The 27,037-nt window shown below is 42.3% G+C and overlaps 1 long non-coding RNA gene across 1 annotated transcript in view; it reads left to right on the forward strand.

The window, feature by feature from the left end:
• The window catches only part of LOC139749341 (uncharacterized), a 100,874-nt gene extending 75,369 nt beyond the window's left edge, over nt 1-25,505 (forward strand). Inside the window, exons 5-6 of the long non-coding RNA XR_011712945.1 lie at nt 24,943-25,071; nt 25,369-25,505. This is a non-coding gene — a long non-coding RNA (uncharacterized lncRNA). The remainder of the gene's footprint in view (nt 1-24,942; nt 25,072-25,368) is intronic.
• The last annotated feature ends 1,532 nt before the right edge of the window (nt 25,506-27,037 follow it).

A 27,037-nucleotide genomic window follows, 5' to 3' on the forward strand; every position in this document is an offset into this window, starting at 1 on the left:
ACGTACGTGGTGGCCCTTGACCTAACTCTTATGAGTCAGGTCAGGGTACAGGCCATCGTATCCCAGTTGTGGTACAGTCCTGATCGAAGGGTGAAACTGAAGATCATGCTTTCTGTCTGGCCTTAAATGTACATAGGGTTAATGTCACTGAGAAATCGTATGAGAACACTCACACACTTTGATTTATATAGCATACGAAATGTGTATTACCGTAAATCTATTCTTGGCGACTTTTAATTTCGAAAATTTTTAACGGCTACTCGTTCATGTCTGCATATTGATGGTCAGGACTGAGTAGCGGAAATGTTGAAACAAAAGACATTTACTGCAAGTCTGCTTCACCCGTGGCAACAGGCCTACCGTAGCAACTGACGTCCCGCCCAGTGCAATGGTAGGGAGCACGTCGACCCACGACACACGCTCGATGGCTGCTTGTTGATCATCGGAATTGGAAGGGGATATGCTTAACGGTATAAGAATGTTGAGGTAGAGCGACTCGCAGAGTGAGGACATGGGTATCACTGTTGTATTAACGGGGGCAGCGGCAGATGGCGGCTGGTGTTTGACCCCTCAATGTCGCAGCGGACGTTAGCTCGCATGATGAGCCCAGCCCACACTCCAGCTCCGCCCGCACCCCTGCTAACATAAACAAGCCCCACCGCTCCCCTATCTTCCCCCCGACTCCTTACAACCGGTAATAACGATCCTTCACCAGTCAAGTGCTAAACCACGTTAAGTGCAGTCTGTAAACATCCTTTATAGCGAGGTAGTGACAGCCGTAAGTCTGAAATTTATCGCAAAAACTGTTCGAGAATTCGGCCGGGCCACCCAGAGAGCTAATTGGCTGAGGGCTGGAGGGTGAGCTTCAAATATACTGCCGCGATATTTTTGAATTACGGGATTCCTCGAACCAGAAGCCGAGACTACACGGCTCTGGTGGCCTGTGATACCCACAGCAGGAATGGTATTATATAGAGCGAAGCTTGTTGGCTGGAAGTACGTACTGTCTTTGCCACTGACCCTTTCTCTTTCTCTCCCTTTCTGCTCAAACGCAGAATAATTGTTATTCCTTTCCGTACGTTCAGCCACGGTGGAGTTTGATTCTTGTAAACATCATCAGCTTCTGCCGGTGTTGCCATGTTTCAAGGTGAGAGCAAGGCGTATTGTTCTGGGTATACTGTAAAGACATCAGCTGGCAGCCCCTCAGTAACCGTGGATTCGTACCCTTTGCTGGAGAAATGAACAAGCTGTCACAAGACACGGTGGATACATCAGAGAAGTCACATTATTAATCATGGTGAAGGTTGTGATGATTGGATTCTACTAAATTTCACCAAAAAGTCCTAATGCTTTGAATATCATTGGTATCAAGAGGTCGCTTTTCTTGCAGAACAGAAACTGGAACACCTATTTTACAACAGCTGGTGGCTTTCACTGGTGTGTCTACACTTGTTAGCGGTATTGATTTAATTATTTTTGACCCGAAATATCGCTGGTCTAGTCTTATATTGATGACCCCTAACCAACATGAAAGGGTCGAGTAGAAATGTGACCCAACGAACCTGAAACGCAGAACCAAAGAACTCGCCTCTTGATTTTAGGGACGTTGGTCCAATATAGGAAAAAGTATGGTACATTACAGGGGGCAAGTATGTTAGATACTGGTACATTGCTGGGGCTAGAATGATACCGTTGTCGGTACAGTCCAGGTGTACGATACAGATATTAGTAAAGTGCTGGGGCAAGTATGATGCAACTGATAGTACAGTGCAGGGGCAAGTATGATACAGGTATTGATACAGTGCGAGGGCAAGTATAATGCAGATGTTGGTACAGTGCAGCGGCAAGTATGGTACAAATGTTGGCACAGTATATGGGTATGTATGATACATTGCAGATGGATAGGGATGCCACATTAAGAATGGTATAGCTCGGTGCTATTTTGGGCCTTAGGAAGATAGTGCACTTGGGTAAGTGACAGGGAGTAGTGCAGTAAAGGTGGCAAGGATTGTACAATAAAGATGATACAATATAGGAGCAGGGATGGTACAGTACTCGTGTCCATGGATGATACAGTACAGATGGAACAGTGTAGGTGACAGGGAAGGTACGATACTGTTGGCGGGGATGGTATAGAACAGATGGAACAAATGTGGCAGAGATGGTACAATACAGATGGTACACTACTGGTAGCAGGGATGGCACAATACTGAAGGAACAATAATACAAGATGCCAGGCTGGTACAGTACAGGCGGTAGGAATGGTACTGTGCCGGCGAATGCTGTTTTGCAGGACTAGAACTGAAGAAAAAAAGAGAAAAAAAAGACGAAACTTATTTGCCACAGGGCAATAGCTCTCCGAGATGTTAATAATTTCACATAAAAGTGGGACTCGGTTCGTCTGGAAGAGCTTGAGATACATTCCTACGTCCAGGCAGTTTCTTGCAGGACGCGTCAGTCGACAGGTAGCAACTACGAGGCCTTTCCTGGAACAGACGTCTGGTGGTGGAGCCGCTACTGCAGCGTCCGGTGTAGAATTCTTGTGGTATTCCAGCCATAGCAACAGACCGGCTTTATGTCATTGTACCATGAAGATGCGATGCGACATCCACGTTTTCTATACATCTGCACATAATGCTGTCTTTTCCTTTGTTGTTTCACTTGGATTTATATCTTCGTAATGATATGCTTTCATTTCGGGATAAGTATATTTCTGTACAAATAGTTTACGACGACGCAGAATCACATGCGATTTCTTCAGTTCCCTTGAACGAACTTAAATGAGAAGCTTAGTCGTCCCAGCTGCACATATTGCCGTAGTCTTTTCTCATCTGTCGTTTTCAATTCTGTATCAAAAGCCGCGAACGAAATCCTTTCTCGAGACCAGTCGTGGATGTAAAAGAAAAAAAGGGGGGGGGGGCAAAAAGAAAGATAAAAAAGGAAAAAGAATAGTCACTAAAAATGAGAAAGGGGTATAAAAAAAAAGAGGTGGTGGCGGCTAGATGCACTGTGTGTGTGTGTTTATGGAAATGTATGTTCAGCCGGTGAGTTAGGTAGGTTTGTTTTGATGAGGCACAAAAGTCTGATTAACTTGTCTGGAAGAAGCTTTAGTTCATGTGGTCATTTTGGAAGATTGATCAAAGTAACGCATCTGTTTGGGAATACCAGTTCACCTTTTTGTTAAAAAAGGTATCAAGGTACCAGGAATGTAGGTTGTGGGCTCATTGGTTCCCTGGAGGATTTGGGCCACTTGGGTGTTTGATTCAACGACGACTACACGATCCTTGTATGTCATGGCCTGGCCTGACTGCATTATAACCAAGGTTCGTATAGTCATGATGAGTGTAACATCCGTTGACAGAACTTCTGCATACTTTCAAGAGCACACTCATCTCGAAAGGATTATTCATAGGTTGAAATCCACATATTCTAAGTTACGAAATTTAAGAGAGTTGAACTAGCGCTCGAAACCATTCCACACCTTTCTTCCAGCACGAAGTAGCTTTATTTTTTTCATTAGTCTCTTGACCTTTGTGCAGAGCAGGGGTTGTTGCTGTGGCATTGGGATTCAGTTTTATGAATGTCACGAAGTATTTCAGTATCTAGACAAACTAAATCCGAACAAATCAACTGTTCCAGACGATATCTGCCTAAGCATGCTGAAGAAAGGTAGCTGGAGATGTGACCAAAATATTCGGTAAGGGAAAGCCTGTGATGACTGGAGGCTAACTGACATATCACCGATTTAGAAAAACGATGACGGTATGTGCTTCGAACTACCGCCCCGTTAGCCTCATATATGATCTAGGTAAAGCATTAAACAATGTCTAGAAATGAAACTTAAATTTCTAGAATATTGATTCATAACCGACCATCAACATGGCTTCTGGAATGAATAATGTTTAACGAATCTCTGAATTCTTTATAATCACATTTATAACTATACTTTTGATTATCTTTCCTACTGTAACTCCACCATGGGTGATTCTGACATCCCCTCAGCCCATGACGCTCCTCTTACTAATGTTGCCTCCATATAATCTCTCCGTTTAATCCAGAAATGCTTTCTCAAGACACGAGGACGACGAATGGATAAGGTGGCATCCGTTTTCCCTCTTCGAAGGGGTCTATATTGTTTATCTTTAGTTTCTACTTAAAAGCTTGTACCTATTAGAAATGTGGATTTGTACAGCCTGTCCTATAAAGGGATGTGTTTCAACCCTTCTAACAAATATCGCGTAATATCTCTGACATCTGTTATTTCCAGGCTTCGAATCTTCTAAACTCCCATGTACTCGGTTACCTAAACATCTTGAATCTGTCTTTCACAAGACGCCACTTTCATGTCCTTTCCTATGTTGCTAATGTCCGAGTATCTTCTTCGTGAGAAACTGTGGAATCCTTTTGTTTGGCCTTTCATGCATAAATAGCCTTTAATCAGATCTGGCATTGGGATCAAATCTCCCAACTTAATCATTTTTTTTTAATTACCTTGCACACACTACTCTCGTGTCGAATTTCCCTTCTGGTCGATCTGTCTCCTCTTTCCCTGGGAGCAGAGGTGTCCATCAGGCTCTTGTCTTTTCTCCTACGCTATTCCTTCTCTTCATCAACCTTTACCTTTCTTCTACATTTACCAAATGCACTCGTGCGGTGACAATGCGACTCTGCATTTCTATACATGTTTTGAATACGCTCCATCGTGTTTGCCTCTCTCAACTTATATTTAGACCGGATCTCCCAGTGGGGCTGTCACAACCTAGTTAGGTGTGGCGCCTCTAAAGACCCGTTTTTTAGTTTAAAACCTCTCCCGTCTTTCCCGTCTCCTTTGACGTCTTTTTTATTTCACGTTTCTACACAATGAACATGCTTGCTATCATTGCTATATCAAAAATATTATGGAAACCTCAGTTTTACACGAAAGGCAAGTCTACCTCCGAGAAATTAGGAGTTTTTGATAAGATACCAAGAGTTCTTTTGAGCAGTCGCTCCGTTTATATAAAGGTCTGATTCGTCCTTGTATGGAGTATTGTTGCCACATCTGGGAAGGTTCTAAATATACCCACTTGATAAAGCCGAGTACTCAGCAATCCGACGCGTCATCTCTCCCAGTCTGGCTTCAAAACTCGAATCATTTGCCCGGTGCTACAGTGGTAGCTCTCTACCTTTTCTAAAGGTATGACTTCGGATTTTGACCCCCGAGAAATGGTTGCTTGTATGATCCTGCCATTAGCTTGACTAAGGACTACTTAAGCCACTGTAACACATGATTACTTTTTGGCTGTTAGCAGCTCAAGGGTAACGCTTTTAAGGTGTCTTAACTTAATCTGCCAAGCTTTGGAACTATTTACCTTGTCTTTCATAGCAACTGCGGTTTTCCACTTCCCTAATATCTCAGGTCTTCTCTTTCTTCTACTGATGAATCTTTCTATCTAACCATTTTTCCACGTTTTGTTTATCGTCCAGCTTCTCTAAGAGCAGTTTTCTCTAATTAGAACCTATTTATCAAAAAACGAAAGAATTATGGATCTGGAAAATATTTGTTCACCTGACTGTCATTTAGGTTTTAAGTGAAGTGGACGCCTTTTAGGTGTAGGTGTCATGACTGTTTTGTAGATAATGGGATCGGATCAGAGGCCTGACCATCATACCTAAGGTTCGTACGGTAATGGTTATTGGATCGTACCGTAATGCTTGAAGGGCCCCACCGTGGGGCTTATAGGGGTCGTACCGTAATGCTTAAAAGGATCGTACCGTCGTGCTCAACGAATTGTAGTTAGGAGGATTAGGATGTGGAGAACTTAGGTCTTCTGAAACATGTCCATGTAGGTCTCGTGGTTCAGGTGGACTCGTGCACCTCACGTGACGGGATGGAGTAACCGGAATTCCAGAAAGGCGCGAGTCGTGAGGAGGAAGAGAACGAGGCTAAAATAGTTGGCGGTGATGGTAGAAAGGAGACATAACTCGAGTGACCATTGTCGTGGGAGGTGGAACAATAAACCTTATGTCATTTCGTATACATTCACAAAGGTTGATGTCACTTAGGTATCTGATTTTCGTCTTTTTCGTACAAATAATGGACGACGTAAAAGGGGGAGAGAGGTTACCTCCTACCCATCTCTTCTCCCTTGCTCCTCCCTTAGCTACGCCTCTGGGTAACGGGCAGATATGGGTCACATGGCTGAATGGCGAATCCAGGTCAGGCGAGTGGTTAAACTCGGCTCACATGTTCTTGCTGCCTAGGAGGCTTTTACTTGCTACTCTTTCTTGTAAATCAACCTCGTAAATCATTCGATAGACGAACGCCCTCTTATCTCTACCTTTCTATCTCTAATTCCTCGTTACAAACTTATTTCCTAACTGTTTTGTGATAATTTTGCTGGTCACATAATCTGCTGACCTTTATTTGAGTCCCTCTTCACCTTTGTGACTTTCTCTGGTTTTCACCTATTCATAAAGACAACACACAATGCTCGAAATAGCAAGCTTGTATTATTTTCTTGCATATATATATATATATATATATATATATATATATATATATATATATATATATATATATATATATATATATAGATAGATATGCAAGAAATATATATCTATATATATTTCTATATATATATATATATATATATATATATCTATATATATTTCTATATATATATATATCTATATATATTTCTATATATATATATATCTATATATATATATATATATCTATATATATCCCCAGGGATAAATATATCTATATATATCCCCAGGGATATATATATCTATATATATCCCTGGGGATAGGGGAAAAAGAATACTTCCCACGCATTCCCAGCGTGTCATAGAAGGCGACTAAAGGGAGGAGGGGGGGTCGGGCTAGGCTGGGCTAGAAACCTTCCCATCCTTGTATTTCAACTTTCTGAAAGTGGAAACAGAAGGAGGAGTCATGCGAGTGCTCATCCTCCTCGAAGGCTCAGATTGGGGTGTCTAAATGTGAGTGGATGTAACCAAGATGAGAAAAAAGGAGAGAGAGGTAGTATGTTTGAGGTAAGGAACCTGAATGTTTTGGCTCGAGTGAAACGAATCTCAAGGGTAAAGGAGAAGAGTGCTTTGGGAATGTCTAGGGAGTAAAGTCAGGGGTTGGTGAGAGGACAAGAGCGAAGGAAGGAGTAGCACTACTACTGAAGCAGTTGTGGGAGTATGTGATAGTGTAAGAAAGTAAACTCTAGATTGATATGGGTAAAACCGAAAGTGGATGGAGAGAGATGGGTGATTATTGGTGCCTATGCACCTGGTCATGAGAGGAAAGATCATGGGGCATGTGTTTTAGGAGCAGCTGAGTGAGTGTGTTAGTAACTTTGATGGATGAGACCGGGTTATAGTGATGGGTGATTTGAATGCCAAGGTGAGTAATGTGGTAGTTGAGGGTAAAATTGGTGTACATTGGGTGTTCAGTGTTATAAATGGAAATGGTGAAGAGCTTGTAGATTTGTGTGCTGAAAAAGGACTGGTGATTGGGAATACCTGCTTTAAAAAGAGAGAGATACAAAAGTAGACGTATGTAAGTAGGAGAGATGGCCAGAGAGCGTCACTTGATTACGTGTTTAATCGATAGGCGCTTGAAAGAGAGACTTTTGGATGTTAATGTGTTGAGAGGGGCAACTGGAGGGATGTCTAATCATTACCTTATGTCGGCGAAGAAGATTTGTAGAGGTTTTCAGAAAAGAGAGAATGTAAGGGTGAAGAAAGTAGTGAGAGTAAGAGAGCTTGGAAAGGAGACTTGTGTGATGAAATACCAGGAGAGACTGAGTGCAGAATGGAAAAAGGTGAGAGCAAATGACGTAAGGGGAGTGGGGGAGGAATAGGATGTATTTAGGGAAGTCGTGAATGCTTGCGCAAGATGCTTGTGGCATGAGAAAGGTGGGAGGTGGGCAGATTAGAAAGAGTAGTATGTGATGGGATGAAGTAAGATTGTTAGTGAAAGAGAAGAGAGAGGCGTTTGGACGATTTTTGCGGGGAAGTAGTGCGATTGACTGGGAGAGGTATAAAAGAAAGAGGCAGGAGGTCAAGAGAAAGGTGCAAGAGGTGAAAAAGAGGGCAGATGAAAGTTGGGGTGAGAGAGTATCATTAAATTTTAGGGAGAATAAAAAGATGTTTTAGAAGGAGGTAAATAAAATGCGTAAGACAAGAGAACAAATGGAAACACCGGTAAAGGGGCTTGATAGGGAGGTGATAACAAGTAGTGGTGAAATGAGGAGATGGAGTGAGTATTTTGAAGGTTTGTTGAATATGTTTGATGATAGAGTGGAAGATATAGGGTGTTTTGGTCGAGGTGGTGTGCGAAGTGAGAGGGTCAGGGAGAATGGTTTGGTAAACAGAGAAGAGATAGTGAAAGTTTTGCAGAAGATGAAAGCCGGAAAAGCGGCGGTTCTAGATGGTATGCCAGTGTAATTTATTAAAAAGGGGGTGACTGTGGTGTTGACTGGTTAGTAAGGATATTCATTGTATGTATGGTTCATGGTGAAGTGCCTGAGGATTGGCGGAATGCATGCATAGTGCCATTGTACAAAGGTAAAGGGGATAAAGATGAGTGCTCAAATTACAGAGGTATATGCCTGTTGAGTATTCCTGGGAAATTATATGGGAGGGTTTTGACTGGGAGAGTAAAGGCATGTACGGAGCATCAAATTGGGGAAGGGCAGTGTTTTTTCAGAAGTGGTAGAGGATATGTGGATCAGGTGTTGGCTTTGAAGAATGTATGTGAGAAATACTTAGAAAAACGGATGGATTTGTATGTAGCATTTATGGATCTGGAGAAAGCATATGAAAGAGTTGATAGAGATGCTTTGCGGACGGTATTAAGAGTATATGGTGTGAGAGGTTAGTTGCTAGAAGCAGTGAAGTTTTTATCGAGGATGTAAGGCATGTGTACGAGTAGGAAGAGAGGAAAGTGGTTGGTTCTCGGTAAATGTCTGGTTGCAGCAGGGGTGCGTGATGTCTCCATGGTTGTTTGATTTGTTTATGGATGGGGTTGTTAGGGATGTGAATACAAGAGTTTTGGAGAGAGGGGCAAGTATGCAGTCTGTTGTGGATGAAAGGGCTTTGGAAGTGAGTCAGTTGTAAGCTGATGATTAGATAACTGGGTCTCGGAGGGAAGTGAAATATTAGGAGAGGTACTGGACAGATGGATGTTCAACAGAAGAGAGGTTACTAGAGACCTCGAATGCTGGTATAGTGATTAGATGACAGAGGAAGGCCTATCAGAGTTGGAAAGGTCTTGGTAGGTGCTGGTACTTGTACAGCCTGAGCCCTCCTTCTCCGGCAGTAGTCGGGTCGGAACCTGGAGATTCTTGAGGTAGGTGAACTTGTGAAGAAAGAGATTTAGGTAGGTATATGGCTCTTGTAAGGATATGACAGGACCAGCCCGTTAGTCACATGTAGATGGGAAAGGAAATAAGACCTGCATTACTGACGTGAAGGATGCAAGATTGTTTTGGGTACCACTTTAGTGCTCCTTTGTCAGTATGGTAGTATCAGCCCGGGTGCCTGATGTCAATAGCCTACACTTATGGGAATGCTACAAATTAGGGGAAGAGTAAAGGACGGGATTTAGTTGGGGTAATGGGAGGGGCCAGTACGCTACCTCCTGGGCTCTCCCTTTCCCTGGCAGTATATTCTCACAAGAAGTTATCGTAAAAATATACCTTAAGTTGGCTGAGGCCACGGGAGGGGCCAGTACTTCCCTTCCTGAGCCTTCCCTCTCATTGGCAGCGGTGTCACCATATATGTGCTTACTATATTTTATGGGTAATAACACCCTCAGCCTCACCTTAATCTTTATTTTACGTAATCTTGAAGAGGAAAATTCTATAAGGATGCGTTTCGTTTCGTACTTAACAAATAGTGTTTATACAACTTAAAATATTTGTGCTCTAACTTGCAGGTACGCTGGTCCCATTCCGGTTAGTGATAACGTGATGTTAAATGTATAATTCCTTCCAAAATCGTCATCGTCTTATCATTGGGATGCTTTTGTTGTAAGACAAAATGAGTGACAACAGTTTGCTCTGCGAGAATAATATGAAGTATTTGATGTTTGGTTACCAAGGAATATCATGATTGCACTTTTCGTTACTGACTTGAGCTGTGTAAAACGCGTAGAGCATTAGCCATCCTCATATTTCGAATCACTTTCCACAGTCGAAGCATCACTAGACTATGTATATACTTCCTACGTATTCCCTGCGTGTCGTAGGCGACTAAAAGAGGTGTGAGTTGGGGGGCTGGAAATCCTCCACTCCAGTTTTACTTTTTCAAAAGAAGGAACAGAGAAGGCGGCTAAGTGAGGATTTTTCCTTCAAAAGCAGTCATCTGTTCCTTACGCTATCGCAGGAAATGGTGAATACATATAAGAAAAATGGGCTAGAGATAAAAAAGTGACTCGATTCAAGGGAACTAAACCTATCGATTTACAATATTAGACCAAAGATCCTGAATCGGATATGTGAATAAAACTATTATTGTTCAACTTTCACCAACCGTATATTGTAGATCTTAGATGATTTCAAGTAGATGCCGCGTTGCGTATCCTGTGGTATTAGGGATATTACGCTTTCCTTGGTAAAGAAATGGGGATCTAGAAAAAAGAAAATGCCTGTGATTTTCTCGGTGTAATGTTTAATATTATGGAATTAATGTTTTTAATCGACGAAGGTTGATATTCGTGGCTCCTCCATCGTAGGAAGGCCCAAGCTCGATGCACTTCATGTATATGAGCTACCTTTCAATATCTTCGTAAGGGAAAGTAGGAAAGGATTTTTCATTAGGAACAAATGCTCAAAACGGACTATTTAACCATATTTTGTGTGGGTTGTAAGCTGCTGGTTGAGCATAGTTTGCTTGTCGCGTCTGTAGCAAAGCAGAACGTAGGGATAGCTTTGCCACTTGTCCGTTCGTTGTCGGGTGTCATACAGTGCCTTACAAAGTAACCTTGGCCATAAACCATGTGTGAATCGGATACTCATGAAAGTTCATTCAATTTTTTCACAGTAATTAAGGAGTTGTATGGCATGAGATCCATAACTCTAGTTTGTGGTTTGCCTGAGTTAAGCCCTTTAGAAAAAGGGTTTGATGTGGAACTCTACTCATAACTAGATGCCAACTTTGGCCGATTCTTTTTTTTTTTTTATATGTTCTAGACCTTACTTACTTCCAGTTTTTATTTCAGTTCCACTCATGTGTTGCACTGCGTGCGACGCATGTGTTTCAGGGAGCACCCTTCTGGTTCAGGTGATAGGGGTCATGATGCCCCCAATTAGTCTCCAGGGAAACAATCGCGCATCATTTATCTTATCAAGATAACTCGTCTGACCTCAGATTTTCATCATCATAATCTTCCATTGTTAAATGATCGTAAATGAACAAATTAATGGCGCGACTTTCTGTTTGTCCTGCGCTCTAAGGATTGGCTGGTGTGATTGCCTGTTTTCTGTATGGTACCGTAATTATCGCAGTAAAAGCATTGATCACTTTGATGGCCATGTTGATAGTGTAGACGAATGCTTTGATTCGTATAGTTTCATATCAAAGGAATATGCCGAGTGACGATATCCAGAGTACACCACTGTAGTAAAGCATTCAGCCAGTTTTATTTCAAGCAACGCCTCATCCAAAAACAGTTGTTGAGATTATTGTGAATTTTCTTTAGATTGGTCAGCTGACCGATGTTAATGCTTTCCTCACTGCTTTAACGCATGAAGTCGTGAGTCTTTTTTTCCCCTCCAGAAAGTTGTAGTGGAATCTTAAGAGTCCCATTTAACGCCAGCGTTCTCGTTGATCTGGATGAGTGTTACTTAGTTTTCCTTGGTACGTGAAAGTAATTCATCTTGTATAATGTTAAATGGTTCAAAATGTGTTTTTTCTTTGGTAAATGTAAATGCCTAGTTTCGTTACATTTGATACATTTACTGTTTTCATGAAAGTTTTCAGTGTGTCGCTTGCGTACTATGGCTGACACTCACAGGAAACGTTGTGTCTGTCATGGGGAGTTGCACCATAGTTGAGCGAAAATGCTTTAGACATGAACCTTCCATGCTTGTTCAGCTGTTCTCCAGCCCCCAGAGAATTGTAGGGGATAAGAACTGTCACTTTCGTTTGGATTTTGCCTGAGTTATGCCTCTCATGATGAAAAAATTAAGGTTTGATTGCGCTCATTATTTGAAAAAAATATGCTACCCTTGGCCATGGAATTTAGCATATTTTTGTAACTTTTCAAACGGTGGTTCCACCAATTCTTTGCTCATTCCGGATAACTACGTTGCATTACGTGAAAACAAATGTTTCATGAAACACCTTTTTTTAAGATGTTGGCGGTGTATCTTACAAGCCACTACTGCCAAATTCTGTAATCATCATAACATATATTCTCAGAAAATTAAGAACAAAATTTCTTCCGTGACTACGCTTTACAAACTTTATCTGACAATTATTTTTGAAAGAATCGTGGACCGTCTCGTTTTTTTTCCTCGTATCATACGATGGGATGATAGATGTAGTTTTTCTTGAAGGTCAACATACCCCGGGGCCATCATACGACGTTGGCCAGAACTAGGCTTATCCCCGGCGAATCTTCTTACAATGCGACGCATTTTCCCTCACTCCATCAAGTCTGTGTATATTTGTCTTGTCGCTAGGGTCTTGTATTCCCAAGACTTTTACCTCTATAGTTCAGTATCTGGAGAGCTACACCTCCAGAATCATCAGCTTCGTCGACGTTGGTGACCATGAGACTCGTTTGTTGATCAGTTCATTAGGTCAGTCTACCCGACAACTCTGTTGTCCAAACCATACGGGAAAGTGACCAAGAAATTCACACAGACGAGCATCACCTGAAAGAATACTATAACCACATCTGTTAACATGTCTGTGTCTGACATTGCACAAAGCCTTATGTGTGTCTCAAATAAAATATCAGAGTTGTTTTCGTTTGGACTCGTGCCGATAAGTACAAATATCCTGCCAGATGTTAACTTTCAGGGTATGACTTCTGATTCATACTAGTCGAAAACGGATAATGATATTTGTATTCGTTTGCCAGGGGAGCGAGAAATTTGCTTGCGACATAAAGCAAGTTTGTCTTATGGTACAACAAACTCTTAAGAACCAAATTTTAGGATGACAGGTCGTTTTGAGGTATAGATTAAGGGCATAAATAATGAGCTTTTGACCCATATGTAACAAATGTTTGGGAACACCATAACTACTGTAGAATTTTGTTTTGCATGGTCCCTGTGTTCAGGCAAATAAGACCGTAGTATGAAAATTGTTGCTGCCGGGAAAGAGATCTTGGGAAACATTTTGTAACTTAGTGTGGGGTTTTCGAAACTGGTTTAGGCATCAAAGACTCGACTCGACCTTTGAACCACTGGCTAAAGAAATCTCTGTGATTGATTTTCGCATGATAAAGCTGTCGCTAATTATTTTCCTGTTATGTATAAAAATTTCCTGTGAAAAGATTATTGTCCTCCCATGTAAGATGACCAGAGCAGGCGTTGAAAAATAGTAGTAGGAAAGCAAAAATAAATTAAAGAAAAGGACGTCTCCAGATATGGAGGCCAGTGGACTTCGTCTCCAGGCATTTGTAGTGATAGAATTTAGTTTCTTGTTTGAGAATGATTGTTGCTTTACTGAAGGGGAGGCAATTGGATTGTGTGTGCCAGAATAGTCGTTGGAATAGATAGAACTAATAGAGGAACTCTTATTTTTTGAAATTCATTTTATTCTTTGATAACTCCCCTGCAGGTGACTAGGTCCAACCAGTTGAACCGATTTTCGTATTTACCTGTGCAGTAATAAGGGAGAGGAATATTCTAACCCCTCTTTCGTCCTTTTGCTTTATCTAGTCCTTTAATCCCTACTCAACTCCCATTTCCTCAGACTTCTTGAATCTCGTAGGCTTCTCTCTGATCACCAGTATGGCTGCCGTAAGGCGACGTGTATTGGTGGTATTAATTGCTATCTTACTAATGTATGGTCGACATTTCTGAAAGAATTTGAATCCTATGTTGTTTTTTTTTGACAGGGTATGGCATTGGGGTCTCATCCCTAAGCTCCCTTCTTTTGGCTTCCCTCCCTCGCTTTGCTCCGTCATATCTAGTTTCCTCTCTAGCCGATCTGTCTCCGTGGTTGTTGATGGCTCAGCTTCTCCCCCCTTTTCCATAAATAGGTTTTCAAGGTCCTGTTCTGTCTATTAACCCTTTTTATCACCGATTTCCTTTCTTCTATAAATATCCCGTAGTGGAAACGGTTTTAGAGGTTACGTTTTTAAGGGTTCGAACGATTAGGTAAACACCTTATCAGATGAGATGGTGTTATTCATTCTGCGTGTTTCGAATTCAGTGTTGGTATTTTGAGTTCTGTCTGAGTGAGTCACGTTAGTTACATACTTTACACACATCCTCAGTATTGTGGTCAAGCAAAACTGGGTGTTTTACGACACCGTTGTTCTGTTATCTCAATATAGAAATGATAGGCCAAAATTATTCCACATTTGTTTTTCTATTGAATTTTTTTTTTCCCCAACCAGTGTTTTCAGATGTCTTTAGACGATAAAGATTTTTTACTTCATATTTGAGACGGACTGAAATCAGGTCCGCCGATGAAGCTGTGTGTGTGTGTGTGTGAAGCTGTGTGTGTGTGTGTGTGTGTGTGTGTGTGTGTGTGTGTGTGTGGTTGGGTGGGGGGAGTTAGTCACGTGTCGCGCAAGGCATCAGGAATGCCACAAATGAATACCGTTGAAGGAGGCAGCGCGGGGGACTGCCCCACGTCACCACTGACCTTTGAATATTGCATATAGATGGCCAGACAAGCGGGAGATTATGATGATAGTGTACCTGAAATACAGGAATAGATTACTTTCTTTTTTTTTTACGACAGAATCTATGCAAACATTAGAATTATATTTCGTCACTGTGAGTGTCCTGGTGTTGCTTAGCATTATATTTCACCACTGTGAAAGGGTCCTGATGTTGCTAACGGACCCTGTTTTCCCCCCCGTACCTTCAAGGATGTACTATGATCAGTAGCAGGGAGAATATGAACTTTGAAGTGAAAAGTCCTTAGACAAGACTGTACATCTGAGTTTCAAATGACGTTCATACATCCTCACCAAAGGCTACTTCTTAATTAAGGTGTAACCCCAAGTAGGCGGAGACCGGTAACACCTCTGAATTAATATATATTTATTTACATTTATTCTATTATACTTTATCGCCGTCTCCCGCGTCAGCGAGGTAGCACAAGGAAACAGACGAAGAATGGCCCAACCCACCCCACATGTATATACGTAAACGTCCACACACGCGCAAGTACATACCTATACATTTCAACGTATACAAACATATATACACATGTATATATTCATATTTGCTGCCTTCGTCCATTCCCGTCGCCACTCCGCCACACGAAATAGTACCCCCCCCACGACGAGATAGCTCTAGGAAAAGACAAAACGGCTACATTCGTTCACACTCAGTCCCTATCTATCATGTGTAATGCCCCGAAACCACAGCTCCCTTTCCACATCCAGGCCCCACAGACCTTTCCATGGTTTACCCCAGACGCTTCACATGCCCTGGTTCAATCCATTGCCAGCACGGCGACCCCGGTATACCACATCGTTCCAATTCACTCTACTCCTTGCACACCTTTCACCCTCCTGTATGTTAAGGCCCCGATCGCCCAAAATCTTTTCCACTCCATCCTTCCACCTCCAATTTGGTCGCCCGCTTCTCCTTGTTCCCATTACCTCTGACACGTATATCCTCTTTTTTAGTCTTTCCTCACTCATTCTCTCCACATGACCAAACTACTTCAACACACCCTCTTCTGCTCACTCAACCACACTCTTTTTATTACCACATCTCTCTCTTACCCTTTCATTACTTGATCAAACCACCTCACACCACATAGTCCTCAAACATCTCATTTCCAATACATCCACCCTCCTCCGCACAACCCTACCTATATCCCATGCCTCACAACCATATAACATTGTTGATACCACTATTCCTTCAAACATACCCATTTTTGCTCTCCATGATAACGTTCTCGCCTTTCATACATTCTTCAACGCTCCCAGAACCTTCGACCCCTTCCCCACCCTGTGACTCACTTCAGCTTCCATGGTTCCATCCGCTGCCAAATCCACTCCCAGATATCTAAAACACTTCACTTCCTCCAGTTTTTCTCCATTCAAACTTACCTCCCAATTTACTTGTCCCTCAACACTGCTGAAATTAATAACCTTGTTCTTATTCACATTTACTCAGCTTTCTTCTTTCACACACTACCAAAGTCAGTCACCAACTTCTGCAGTTTCTCACCCGAATCAGCCGCCAGTGCTGCATCATCAGCAAACAACAGCTGACTCACTTCCCAAGCCCTCTCATCCACAATAGACTGCATACTTGCCCCTCTCTCCAAAACTCTTGCATTCACCTCCCTAAAAACCCCATCCATGAACAAAACAACTATGAAGACATCACGCACTCCTGCCGCAAACCGACACATTCACTGAGAACCAATCGTTTTCCTCTCTACTCGTACACATTTCTTACATCCTCTATAAGAAAAATTTTCACTGCTAGCAAATTGCCTCTTACACCATATACTCGATTCCTTCCACAGAGCATCTCTATCAACGCTATCATATACCTTCTTCAGATCCATAAATGCTACATACAAATCAAATATTTTTCTGTTTCTCACGTACATTCTTCGAAGCAAACACCTGATCCACACGTCCTCTACCACTTCTGAAACCACACTGCTCCTTCCCAATCTGATGCTCTGTACATGCCTTGACCCTCTCAGTCAATACCCTCCCCTGTAATATATATATATATATATATATATATATATATATATATATATATATATATATATATATATATATATATATGAAAGAATACTTCCCACGTATTCCCTGCGTGTCGTAGAAGGCGACTAAAAGGGGAGCGAGTGGGTGGCTGGAAATTCTCCCCTCTCTTTTTTTTTTTTTTAATTTTCCAAAAGAAGGAACATAGGAACAGAGAAGGGGGCCAGGTGAGGATATTCCCTCTATGGCCCAGTCCTCTGTTCTTAACGCTACCTCGCTAACGCGGGAAATGACCAATAGTATGGAAATATATATATATATATATATATATATATATATATATATATATATATATATATATATATATATATATATATATATATATATATTTTTTTTTTTTTTCAAAAAGAAGGAACAGAGGGGGCCAGGTGAGGATATTCCAAAAAAGGCCCAGTCCTCTGTTCTTAACGCTACCTCGCTAACGCGGGAAATGGCGAATAGTTTAAAAGAAATATATATATATATGTATATTTGCGTGTGTGGACGTATGTATATACATGTGTATGGGGGGGGGGGGGTTGGGCCATTTCTTTCGTCTGTTTCCTTGCGCTACCTCGCAAACGCGGGAGACAGCGACAAAGTATAATAAAAATAAAATATATATATATATATATATATATATATATATATATATATATATATATATATATATATATATATTTTTTTTTTTTTTTTTTTTCTTTGTCGCTGTCTCCCGCGTTTGCGAGGTAGCGCAAGGGAACAGACGAAAGAAATGGCCCAACCCACCCCCATACACATGTATATACATACGTCCACACACGCAAATATACATACCTACACAGCTTTTCATGGTTCACCCCAGACGCTTCACATGCCCTGATTGAATCCACTAACAGCACGTCAACCCCGGTATACCACATCGATCCAATTCACTCTATTCCTTGCCCTTCTTTCACCCTCCTGCATGTTCAGGCCCCGATCACACAAAATCTTTTTCACTCCATCTTTCCACCTCCAATTTGGTCTCCCTCTTCTCCTCGTTCCCTCCACCTCCGACACATATATCCTCTTGGTCAATCTTTCCTCACTCATTCTCTCCATGTGCCCAAACCATTTCCAAACACCCTCTTCTGCTCTCTCAACCACGCTCTTTTTATTTCCACACATCTCTCTTACCCTTACGTTACTTACTCAATCAAACCACCTCACACCACACATTGTCCTCAAACATCTCATTTCCAGCACATCCATCCTCCTGCGCACAACTCTATCCATAGCCCACGCCTCGCAACCATACAACATTGTTGGAACCACTATTCCTTCAAACATACCCATTTTTGCTTTCCGAGATAATGTTCTCGACTTCCACACATTCTTCAAGGCTCCCAGGATTTTCGCCCCCTCCCCCACCCTATGATCTACTTCCGCTTCCATGGTTCCATCCGCTGCCTGATCCACTCCCAGATATCTAAAACACTTTACTTCCTCCAGCTTTTCTCCACTCAAACTTACCTCCCAATTGACTTGACCCTCAACCCTACTGTACCTAATTACCTTGCTCTTATTCACATTTACTCTTAACTTTCTTCTTTCACACACTTTACCAAACTCAGTCACCAGCTTCTGCAGTTTCTCACATGAATAAGCCACCAGCGCTGTATCATCAGCGAACAACAACTGACTCAATTCCCAAGCTCTCTCATCCCCAAAAGACTTCATACTTGCCCCTCTTTCCAAAACTCTTGCATTTACCTCCCTAACAAACCCATCCATAAACAAATTAAACAACCATGGAGACATCACACACCCCTGCCGCAAACCTACATTCACTGAGAACCAATCACTTTCCTCTCTTCCTACACGTACACATGTCTTACATCCTCGATAAAAACTTTTCACTACTTCTAACAACTTGCCTCCCACACCATATATTCTTAATACCTTCCACAGAGCATCTCTATCAACTCTATCATATGCCTTCTCCAGATCCATAAATGCTACATACAAATCCATTTGCTTTTCTAAGTATTTCTCACATACATTCTTCAAAGCAAGCACCTGATCCACACATCCTCTACCACTTCTGAAACCACATTGCTCTTCCCCAATCTGATGCTCTGTACATGCCTTCACCCTCTCAATCAATCAATATATATATATATATATGTATATATATATATATATATATATATATGTATATATGTATATATATATATATATATATATATATATATATATATATATATATATATATATATATATATATATATATATATATTATGTATATATATGTGAATAAGAGCAAGGTTATTAGGTACAGTAGGGTTGAGGGTCAAGTCAACTGGGAGGTGAGTTTGAATGGAGAAAAACTGGAGGAAGTGAAGTGTTTTAGATATCTGGGAGTGGATCTGTCAGCGGATGGAACCATGGAAGCGGAAGTGGATCATAGGGTGGGGGAGGGGGCGAAAATTCTGGGGGCCTTGAAGAATGTGTGGAAGTCGAGAACATTATCTCGGAAATCAAAAATGGGTATGTTTGAAGGAATAGTGGTTCCAACAATGTTGTATGGTTGCGAGGCGTGGGCTATGGATAGAGTTGTGCGCAGGAGGATGGATGTGCTGGAAATGAGATGTTTGAGGACGTGTGGTGTGAGGTGGTTTGATCGAGTGAGTAACGTAAGGGTAAGAGAGATGTGTGGAAATAAAAAGAGCGTGGTTGAGAGAGCAGAAGAGGGTGTTTTGAAGTGGTTTGGGCACATGGAGAGAATGAGTGAGGAAAGATTGACCAAGAGGATATATGTGTCGGAGGTGGAGGGAACAAGGAGAAGAGGGAGACCAAATTGGAGGTGGAAAGATGGAGTGAAAAAGATTTTGTGTGATCGGGGCCTGAGCATGCAGGAGGGTGAAAGGAGGGCAAGGAACAGAGTGAATTGGAGCGATGTGGTATACCGGGGTTGACGTGCTGTCACTGGATTGAATCAAGGCATGTGAAGCGTCTGGGGTAAACCATGGAAAGCTGTGTAGGTATGTATATTTGCGTGTGTGGACGTATGTATATACATGTGTATGGGGGGGGTTGGGCCATTTCTTTCGTCTGTTTCCTTGCGCTACCTCGCAAACGCGGGAGACAGCGACAAAGTAAAAAAAAAAAAAAAAAAAATATATATGAATGCAAGAGTTTTGGAAAGAGGGGCAAGTATGAAGTCTGTTGGGGATGAGAGAGCTTGGGAAGTGAGTCAGTTGTTGTTCGCTGATGATACAGCGCTGGTGGCTGATTCATGTGAGAAACTGCAGAAGCTGGTGACTGAGTTTGGTAAAGTGTGTGAAAGAAGAAAGTTAAGAGTAAATGTGAATAAGAGTAAGGTTATTAGGTACAGTAGGGTTGAGGGTCAAGTCAATTGGGAGGTGAGTTTGAATGGAGAAAAACTGGAGGAAGTAAAGTGTTTTAGATATCTGGGAGTGGATCTGGCAGCGGATGGAACCATGGAAGCGGAAGTGGATCATAGGGTGGGGGAGGGGGCGATAATTCTGGGAGCCTTGAAGAATGTGTGGAAGTCGAGAACATTATCTCGGAAAGCAAAAATGGGTATGTTTGAAGGAATAGTGGTTCCAACAATGTTGTATGGTTACGAGGCGTGGGCTATGGATAGAGTTGTGCGCAGGAGGATGGATGTGCTGGAAATGAGATGTTTGAGGACAATGTGTGGTGTGAGGTGGTTTGATCGAGTAAGTAACGTAAGGGTAAGAGAGATGTGTGGATATAAAAAGAGCATGGTTGAGAGAGCAGAAGAGGGTGTTTTGAAATGGTTTGGGCACATGGAGAGAATGAGTGAGGAAAGACTGACCAAGAGGATATATGTGTCGGAGGTGGAGGGAACGAGGAGAAGATGGAGACCAAATTGGAGGTGGAAAGATGGAGTGAAAAAGATTTTGTGTGATCGGGGCCTGAACATGCAGGAGGGTGAGAGGAGGGCAAGGAATAGAGTGAATTGGATCGATGTGGTGTACCGGGGTTGACGTGCTTTCAGTGGATTGAATCAGGGCATGTGAAGCGTCTGGGGTAAACCATGGAAAGCTGTGTAGGTATGTATATTTGCGTGTGTGGACGTATGTATATACATGTGTATGGGGTTGGGTTGGGCCATTTCTTTCGTCTGTTTCCTTGCGCTACCTCGCAAACGCGGGAGACAGCGACAAAGCAAAAAAAAAAAAAATATATATATGAACGCCCATTTTCATGGAATATATATTTTCAAAGTTAATAGATTCTTGAGTTTGATATATTCTATTAGATTCAAGTTAAAGCATCCAACATTTTTCATTGGTGAATCCCTTAAGTAGGCAAAGAATTTTATAGTTAAGCCCAAACTTCCCTATGATACTGAGGATCTTTTAGTTCTCCCTTTCAGTGATATTACTTCCAAAGTTGCTTAAATCGGGAGGGGGCGATAATCCTGGGAGCCTTGAAGAATGTGTGGAAGTCGAGAACATTATCTCGGAAAGCAAAAATGGGTATGTTTGAAGGAATAGTGGTTCCAACAATGTTGTATGGTTGCGAGGCGTGGGCTATGGTTAGAGTTGTGCGCAGGAGGGTGGATGTGCTGGAAATGAGATGTTTGAGGACAATGCGTGGTGTGAGGTGGTTTGATCGAGTAAGTAATGTAAGGGTAAGAGAGATGTGTGGAAATAAAAAGAGTGTGGTTGAGAGAGCAGAAGAGGGTGTTTTGAAGTGGTTTGGGCACATGGAGAGAATGAGTGAGGAAAGATTGACCAAGAGGATATATGTGTCGGAGGTGGAGGGAACGAGGAGAAGTGGGAGACCAAATTGGAGGTGGAAAGATGGAGTGAAAAAGATTTTGTGTGATCGGGGCCTGAACATGCAGAAGGGTGAAAGGCGGGCAAGGAATAGAGTGAATTGGATCGATGTGGTATACCGGGGTTGACGTGCTGTCACTGGATTAAATCAGGGCATGTGAAGCGTCTGGAGTAAACCATGGAAAGTTGTGTGGGGCCTGGATGTGGAAAGGGAGCTGTGGTTTCGGGCATTATTGCATGACAGCTGGAGACTGAGTGTGAACGAATGGGGCCTTTGTTGTCTTTTCCTAGTGCAACCTCGCTCACATGAGGGGGGAGGGGGATGGTATTCCATGTGTGGCGAGGTGGCGATGGGAATGAATAGGGGCAGGCAATGTGAATTGTGTGCATGGGTATATATGTATGTGTCTGTGTTTGTATATATATGTGTACATTGAGATGTATAGGTATGTATGTTTGCGTGTGTGGGCGTGTGTGTGTGTACATTGTGTATGGGGGTGGGTTGTGCCATTTTTTTCGTCTGTTTCCTTGCGCTACCTCGCAAACGCGGGAGACAGCGACAAAGCAAAATGAATAAATAAATGATATATATATATATATATATATATATATATATATATATATATATATATATATATATATATATATATTATCATTATTGCTATGTTAGCAATTTGACCACCAACAAAACAAAGTGTGAGCGTATAAATCGGTGTGCAGCATAAGTCTTGCATCTTGGTAATCCTAGCCATAGCAGGGCTGTACCATAGTCATCCTAGCTGAACTTGAGTTATCGTAGTCATCGTAAGGCTGCACCTTTATCCTAGCCATAGCAAGGCTGCACCTTAGTCATCTTTTCCACAGCAGTGCAGGACTGTAGTCTACCAAGAACTTAGCACTGCTGAACACTTTACCTGGGGAGATATTACCATGTGTTACTGTTACTTGGATATTAGTTTTTGACGGAGAAAATTGGATACAGTATGGAACACATGTCAGATTTGCTTCTCGTATTGTATGTCATTATTTCATTTCCTGTGGCACAAAGTGGACTACTTATCTGAAAATTGTTGATGTACATGAAAGTAAAAAAAAAAATTAAACCACCTCACACACACACACACACACACACACGCAGAGAGAGAGAGAGAGAGAGAGAGAGAGAGAGAGAGAGAGAGAGAGAGAGAGAGACTGTGGGAGGAAGATCGACCACGGTTGACGATAAACAACAAACCCCCCACAATATGACTCAAAAGACATTATCCATCGTGGAATCGAGACGACCCGTTGCGAAAGGTGCCCCATTGTCCAGGTGAGAGGTTCTTGTATATACAGTCATATAGAGACCCCATTACTACCACCACGCCACGCCCCCCACCCCACACCCCTTGCTCTCTCAGATAGGGGGTTTGCCTCCTCCACTAGCTACCTACTGCTCCAAGGGAGACCATAGTTTTGGATTAGTGATTAACTTGAGAAAACTCAAGTTGTCACTTCTCGGATATTTATGGTTTGTTTACATCTTGTGAATGTGTGAAAAAGATATTCAGTTTTTTTTGTAAGAATATTTGGTCTGCGATGTTTTTTTATAATTCGTTTGTAAACACACGAGGGATCATGTCATCTGTGCCTGTCGAAAACCCGTGAGACTTGACGTTTCGTATGTTACAGGTCAGCAAAACGAGGACACCAATGACAGAATATTTCTCTGTTTAAAACGCTGGCAGGACCAGGGCTTCAATATTCATATAGTATACCCACAGGGCCTGCCGGTAGCCTGTGTGTCGGGTCTTGATTGAAATGCGATGTTTGAGAATTGGAACGCAATATGCAAGTATCGCTCGTAGGAAATATTCAGTAGTAAGGTAAAGAGAGCTTAAGCATATATATATATATATATATATATAGAGAGAGAGAGGGGCTTAAGCAGCAGATGAAAGAGCACGGGCCAAAGAAAACGTTAAAACTGGTCAACGTGATGTGAAATCCATGAGAACAATACCTTCCTGCCTTACACTTGGCTGTGGCGGTGAGCGGCAAGTACCATCACTCCAGGACTCCCTCCCTCCCTCCGGCGGTAGCAGCTGATGGCGGCTGGATTTGTATCGTAAGCGTCTCTCCCGCATTGAAACTCTGAACGGCGCGGTGCCCTTCAGGGGCGAGAGTTCACCCACCATCTGTAAGTCACCTTGCGGTGGGACTCCACCTACCTACCAATCCGTGGGTGTCTTTGTGTGCACCGCCGTTGCTTGACGTGTTCACACAGTAATAGCTTAACAGTTCTTATAGATGTTTATCTCGGGTTCACACACGCACACCTCTCCATCTTCTACCTCTAGTTCCTTACCATTGCATTGGACGCCACGAGATAAGGGGAGAGAGAGAGAATGTTGATGGAGGTCATGACGTATAACTGGAATACCTGACTTCGTGCTGAAATCCATTTATCATTACTCTCTCAATGCTTCCCTCAAAGCATCTGCGCCACCTGCTGGAGAACCAACAACAAACAAGCTGGCAGGAATCCTTGGACTTTGTGTATCGTCTTGCTTTGGTACAACCTGTTCCAAAAAGCCTCCCTGCTCACTGCGCTTCCATGAACATCCATCAGTCATTAACCTGTGTCGTTTCCCAGTGTGGTCAGTCAGCTCGGAGCAAGTTTCGAAAAGGCTTATGTTTTTCTCTTGCCCTTTTTTTTTTTTCTATCAGACGGCACGGGCAACTGAATGTCCTGATCAAGGCTATCCCATCAACGCGCTACATATTTTTGTATACCATGTTCTACACAACGTACCCAGTGTATCGACCAACCCTCAAGGGAGGATGAACAACTGGATTCGAACCTATGCGCTCGACCCCGGGCGGCTCGTGAATGTGTCACGGTCAGAAACGTTAGCCGCTACACCACGTGGGTCCCTTACTAGTGGTCTCTAATAGTTTTTGACCAGGAATTTACAACAATGTCTAACCAGGGATCTATAACAGTTGTTTAAACAGGTATCTGACAGTGTCTAACCAGGGATCTATGTCTAACCTGGAATCTATATCTCTAACCAGAGAGCTATGAGTGTTTAACTAGGGAACCATAACACTATATCAGCAGGAAGGTTTACCACAACAGTTCAGTACATATTAACCACATTAATCTTTCCTGGTGACTGACAGGAATATTGGGTTTTTGATGACTATAGTTTAGTAAACGTCTACGTGCGGGACAATGCAACTTTGTAACATTCACAGGTACACAGGCAACTGAACGACTATTAGTCTTTGCGAAGCGTGAACGACACAGGCTGCTGAATTACAACTCCTGCTTCAGTTACGCAGCGGAACCCGAGTGACAGTTCTAAAACGTTTTGGGGCCTTGAGGTACGTATTTCACTTGCATGTTGACTTGGTTATGCTTCTCTGTAAATGATTGCCTTCTGATGTTCCCAGAAGGACCTATCTGTTACTGCATATGGTTACGCTAAATACTCGCTAAATTGTTGATGGAATTGAATGGTGAATTACTTAGAACTTGTTACTTGTAATAATATCCCCATTCGCATTTAACAATGAACAACAATCCCTGATGGTCATAATCAGTACATTGAATGATTTCCATGAAGTGATAGTACACACACACACACACACATTAGTTACGATTGTCGTTATAATCAACAGTTTGTCGTGAGACTATCCAGCGCAGTGCAAGCATAACGCAGGTTGAGTCAGTACTTCGAAGATAATCGTTGGGTTTTGCCTCTCTTCAAGAAGGGTTGTCCAAGAGGCAACGGAGTCTTCGTCTTGCTCTCGCTGAAGGTAAGGTCATCACGCATGATTATATGGAGGTTTATGTCTGGTGGTTTTATACGAGATCTCTTGTACTACGATACGAAAATTGAGATTTGTCAATTTCGGTGCCCTATGGAAGGCCTGATTAATATATTGTCTTTTTAGTAATATATTCATTAGTCCGTCGTCATCTTTAAATAGAGACTAAAGTTTAATGTGTTTTTCTATATCTGATGTGAGAATGAGGAACAGCAGAGGTCGCGGGAAAAATTTAAGCTCATTTTTTTTGTTTTTGTTTTACCCTTGATCGACTTTTCCCACGTTAGCGAGTTCGCGACGGGACCAAACGAAGAAAAGCCCTCGCTCGCGCACATAACATTCTCCTGCTGCCATGGATGATGTACCGGTTGCTTCATATTCCCAGATTCATTCCACAGACGGCAACTCTCTCCCTTTTTACCGCAACGCTAAATTCACTCTGTCCCGTGCACGCCTCTAACTCAATTTCTTGTATGTTCAGGCCTCGATCACAGAGTCTTTTTCGCTCTATCCTTACATCTCCAATTCGGTCTCTCCTGCTTCTTGTTCCCTCTACTTCTGACACGTATATCTTCTGTCATCCTCTCCTCACTCATCCTCTCTTTTTGTCCAGACCATTTCATTGTCTCTCTCTCTCTCTCTCTCTCTCTCTCTCTCTCTCTCTCTCTCTCTCTCTCTCTCTCTCTCTCTCTCTCTCTAATTCAATATTTCTTTCACTTTTTTCCTTTATTCTTGTTCATATGTTATTTGCTTATCACCTGTTTATACTTACCGGATGGGAGCTTTATCTTATCCTCGTAATCTTGTCAATTTGTTCGTCTCGACACGAAGCGTAGTGTAATGGCAGGCGAGATCATTTTTACCTTCTTCGAGTCTGTCATGGTGTCTGTGAACACATTCGCCTGAGTACCGCAGTCCTGTGGAGGTGACGTACACCAAAAGTACCCCATGGACTTTTGTGGTGTAGCGGTTAGCGTCCTTATCGTGATGCATTCACGGGCCGACTAGGGTCGAACGCATTGGTTCGAATCCTGGTTGCGGCGGTAGGTCCACAGTCAACCCAGCTGTTCATCCACCCCTAGGGGTTGTTAGATAAGGCTCAGGCTATGGTGTATATATATATATATATATATATATATATATTTTTTTTTTTTTTTCTTTTTTTTTTTTTTATACTTTGTCGCTGTCTCCCGCGTTTGCGAGGTAGCGCAAGGAAACAGACGAAAGAAATGGCCCAACCCCCATACACACGTACATACACACGTCCACACACGCAAATATACATACCTACACAGCTTTCCATGGTTTACCCCAGACGCTTCACATGCCTTGATTCAATCCACTGACAGCACGTCAACCCCTGTATACCACATCGCTCCAATTCACTCTATTCCTTGCCCTCCTTTCACCCTCCTGCATGTTCAGGCCCCGATCACACAAAATCTTTTTCACTCCATCTTTCCACCTCCAATTTGGTCTCCCTCTTCTCCTCGTTCCCTCCACCTCCGACACATATATC

This window comes from Panulirus ornatus, chromosome 7, assembly GCF_036320965.1.
Source record: "Panulirus ornatus isolate Po-2019 chromosome 7, ASM3632096v1, whole genome shotgun sequence".
Taxonomy (NCBI): Eukaryota; Metazoa; Arthropoda; class Malacostraca; order Decapoda; family Palinuridae; genus Panulirus; species Panulirus ornatus.